The 4,806-nt window shown below is 37.8% G+C and overlaps 1 long non-coding RNA gene across 1 annotated transcript in view; it reads left to right on the forward strand.

Annotated features, from left to right (window-relative positions):
• The window catches only part of LOC110328760, a 148,871-nt gene extending 144,496 nt beyond the window's left edge, over positions 1–4,375 (forward strand). Inside the window, exon 4 of the long non-coding RNA XR_002380882.1 lies at positions 3,390–4,375. This is a non-coding gene — a long non-coding RNA (uncharacterized LOC110328760). The remainder of the gene's footprint in view (positions 1–3,389) is intronic.
• Positions 4,376–4,806: the final 431 nt, after the last annotated feature.

Below are 4,806 nucleotides of genomic sequence, written 5' to 3' on the forward strand. Positions count from 1 at the left end.
CTGCAACCCTGTAGGTGGAACAACAATATGAACTAATCAGCTTGCTTTCTTATAGAACCCAAGACTACCAGCCCAGGGATGGTCCCAGTCACAAGGGGCCCTTCCCCCTTGATCACTAATTAAGAAAATGCCTTACAGCTGGATCTCATGGAGGCATTTCCTCAACTGAAGCTCCTTTCTCTGTGATAACTCCAGCTTGTGTCAAGTTGACAAAACTAGCCAGTACAATAACCAAGCTAAATCTGTAGACCCAGAGACATTCTGGAAGGTGTTTAGGGGGATGAATGTATTTCCCTGGGAGGTGGAAATAGAATAGATTTTATGAGAGGATTTGAGGCAGGTGGGAACAGGAGCAGGGAAGGATTTCAAATGGAGGGAGACAGTGCAGGGAGAGATGGCTGAAATTGGGAATAGGGGTATTTGGAGGTGGTGTGGAAGCCTAGTGCAGTGGAAACTTCCTGGAAGCTATAAAGGCGATCCTAATGAGGACCCAAGAAAGTTTCCGATGATACTGTTCAACTTTGGAAAGAAATGAAAACAGTAATTGATAAAAGTGACACAATTAAAAAGTAAAAATTATCGGGAAAAAAACAGAACACTAGGCACTAGCCATAGAAGAAGAATTAGGACATGAAGACATATTATTTAGTCTCACTCTGTGTGATGAAGTTGACTTTTTTTCATCGTTGTGCTGAGTTTAGTCCCCCTCCTATTCTGATTCCCTCCATTACTAACCCCAGTCCATTAAGTGTCTGGAGACTGACACCAGGGAGATGTTTCCCCACTACTTTGTGTCCTCTCCTGCTGAGGTTACTAAGGAAGATTCTCACCTAAGTAGTGACCTATTATAGTGCTAGATTTAAAGGACTTTTTCCTTACTACACCTTTGCATTCTAAAAGATGTAAAAGATTTCCTTTCAGTGTACCTTTTCTTAACTTATATGGACTTACATGAAAAGCTACCATTTGAAAGTTTTGCCTCAAGAAGTGGCAAATAGCACAAATTTGGGTCAAAAAATTGTTGCTAGTGGTTTAAATGGAACTAGAGAACTATTTCCTCTCACATTTATTGTACATTACATGAATGATATTTTCCTTCCTTGGGAAAATAATAGAATGCTGGAAGATTTGTTTGCTGAGGGAAAAATTAGAATAGCCTATTGTGGAATGGTTATAGCTCCTGAGAAAATATAATGTACTATTCTAATAGTATATTTAGAAAAGTTGATAAAGCCTTCAGCAATCATTCCTCCAAAGGTGGAAATTAGGGACTACATCATAAAGAATAAATGATGTTCATAAACTACTAGGGGACGTAAATTGTATCACACTTATGTTAAAAATTCCCACAACAACTAAAATTCCTGCAATCCTTAGTTGGTGTCTTAACAAGGAATCCTCCTCCTCCTCCTCCTCCTCCTTCTCTTCCTCTTCCTTCTAGAGAATGGACTGAGCCTGCACACATAGCATAATAGTGGGTGGAAAATGTGCTTAGAAACACCCGGTTTCTGAGTATTTCAAAGTCCCATACTACTCCTGGATTTTTAGCTATCCCTTTTTCCAACAGCCCCACAAAATTTCTTTGAGATGTGCGGTCAATAGAATAGACAAATTTATCAGTTCAAAAAAGTTTATCTTTTCATATTGGCTTATGATTGCTGAATTGATAATTAAAGGCATGTCATACACAAAGTAGTTATTCAGACAATAACCAGCAAAAATATGTATTGCGTATGATAAAAAATAGTTGTATTTTTTGTTATATTGATGAGTTAGTAATGGTTTTTGCTGTACATACCTTCCAAATTGATAAACAGGTTTCTTTCAATAACCTTAGTGATTTTTAAATCAAAACATGCTTTTCTATTTCCTAAAATCACTAGGTTTCAGCAATTATTCTCTGTAAAAGTAGTTTTTGTAGATGCCACAATTCTTTTTAAGGTTTCTAGAGATGCTTCGCTGATTTTTACTCACCCCAAAACCAGGATGTACAGCAGATGGTATTATGAATGATTTACATCACCTTCCAGCATCTTGCAATCTTCAACCTCTAAACTTACATTCTGATTTGTAATAATAGTGCTAGCAAGACAGTGTCTAGAATCAATGTGAATCCCTCCACCAGGTTCTCTATTCATGATTAATTACAATTAATTCAACAGGAAGCATTCACATTGGAAAATCCAGTTTATGTTTGTCATATTAGGTTACATTCTAATCTTGCAGGACCTTTGTCTGAGGGAATGCGAAGGCTTTTAACATTGCCTCTTCTCCTATAAACTAACATTCTAAAGGAAGCGTGAGAACGTCATACACACTTTCATCAAGATACTTCTGCATTTAAAAGTCTGCTTTCATCAGGATCAGGCTCAGTTGAAAGTTAAGAAGTGCCATTCATGTGTAAAACTGAAGATAATGTCCTTTCCTTCTTATACTATAACTTCAAGAGGATTATTGCCAAATCACACTGACACATGAATGTTAATGGTGTCACAAGCTGTGGGAAGTTAATATGGTCACATCATTGTGGACACCTATTCATTGCTCATTTTCACTGTTCCCCTACCAGAGAAACAGACAATGATGTTATCACCCTTTCCCCCCCGCCTCAGAACCTTTGTTACTTGGGGCTGCTATAAAATAGTAAAGCTGATAATGGTCCAGCACACACTACCAAGCCTTTTCAGGAATTTTTCCAAGAGTATTTGATAACCAACATCACAGGCATTCTATATAGCACCAAGGTAAGTCTTCTGTGGAAAGAACTAGTGGATCACTGAAATGTTATTTAAAAATAAAGGAGTGAGAGAAGGGCAATACAGGTACTCCTCATATTATTTTATCTTCTATTTTTATGTACTTTACATTTATAAAATTTGGCAAGAATTGCCTTACTCCTGCATAACACCTTTGAGTCGCTCCAAAATATTCTGGGTCAGGATCCTTTGAGAGGTATATGTCAGGTCGTTTGGACAGTGTGGTGGTTTGAATATGCTTGGCCCAGGGAATGACACTGCTAGGAAGTATGGCTTTGTTGGAGTAGGTATGGCTTTATTGGAGGAAGTGAATCACTGAAATGTGCTTTGAGACCCTCCTCCTAGTCAAGTGAGAGTCAGTTTTCTCCTTTTTGCCTTTGGGACAAGATGTAGATCTCTTAACTTTCCAGCACCATGCCTGCCTGGATGCTGCCATGCTCCTAGCTTGATGATAATGGACTGAACCTCCAAACCTATCAGTCAGCCCCAATTAAATGATGTTCTTATAAGAGTTGCCTTAGTTATGGTGTCTGTTCACCGTGTAAAACTGTAACTAAGAGAGACAGCCTGGATTCAGTATTTCACTGGAGTCTAGTCTGTTTGTGTTTCATCCCCAGATGTTAAAAAAAAAAGTGGGGATACATGAAAAAATGTCTCAACCTGTGAAAGATGAATTCAAAACCATCTTTAGAGGATACACCTGAAGCAGTGGCGTGATGGAGTCATTGAACCAAGAAGAATAGAGTCCCTCTACCAACAGTGACTCAGAGAAAGGAATCAGTTGGTTGTGGGAAAAGAATTCGTGAGCTCTCAGCTTCCTCCTTCCTGGAGACTGACTGCAGCTTTCTCCTACCTGGCTATGTTGTCTCTTGACTACATCGGTTACTGCTGAGACACTTCGAGTTTATGTACCTGATCCACCAGTGCTTTGCTTTGTTAACTGTAAAGAGAATAACATTCATGTTTATGTTAATGATTCTCAATTTAATTAGAGTCAGATTAATAATCACCTTACAGGAATATGGTCACTTGGGGTATGGATATTTATGCTTTGCATGATGAAATATTCACTATTGAGCACTCAAAGTTAGATGAATTACCCTTTTCCAATGCTGTGCAAAACCTAGCAAAGATATTTGGTCATTATTTTTCTGTCTGTAATTGGATTCTCAAGTTGTAGTCCATAAGAAAGTCTCTGTGAGTTTTGTTATTGGTTATACTAAGAAGTAAAATAGCTTTAAGAATCATTTGTTACTACATGTCTGCTTTGAAGAATGGCTTGCATAACCTGAAATTTAAAAAAACATAAATAAATAAGGAGGAACTACAGGGAGTCAGGGAGTTGACCTGGTCTACCTTCCTTCACCAGCATGTTTTAGGTCTTTCCTGTTGGAGTTTGTGGATACTGGGGTACTGTATGCCTTTCAATCACTAAGAAACCAAGGCACCCCTTCAGGCAGTACAGCATTCAGCCCATCTGTATATCTCTGCATTCTGTAGAGTCAGAAAAACTTACAGAAGATAGGCTAGACAATTAGTCTTAGAAATTAACCTTGTGTACCCTGTTTAGATTGCAAACTCCATTCTATTCTGACAAATAAAACTGTAGTTTTCTTGGCAACTGTTTCTGAAAAGGATGCAAGGAAAATCTGGTTGTGTGCAATAAACCAGTGCCAGCCTCAGTCTTGGTGAAATCCATTTAGTCCAGCCCTGGTTGTCATTTCCACTGACCATATCAGGAGATCTTGATTCAGTAAGTGCTGGTACTCACAGAACTTAAAGTTTAGATTTTAATGTGGCTTATATAAACTGTTCACACATCTTTTTAAAGTTGGAATTAAAAACAGAGCATTTCAAGATAGTTTTGGGTACACAAAAAAATATCAAGAAGTGAAGAAAGTAGATATTTTGTATTGTACTTTGCCTGTGAATAGTTTTTCCTGTCTGTTTGTCTAGATAGATAGATAGATAGATAGATAGATAGATAGATAGATAGATAGATTTACACATTTTCCTACCTCTACACAAACATTAAATAATAAGATTCTTT

Source organism: Mus pahari, chromosome 11 (assembly GCF_900095145.1).
Source record: "Mus pahari chromosome 11, PAHARI_EIJ_v1.1, whole genome shotgun sequence".
Taxonomy (NCBI): domain Eukaryota; kingdom Metazoa; phylum Chordata; class Mammalia; order Rodentia; family Muridae; genus Mus; species Mus pahari.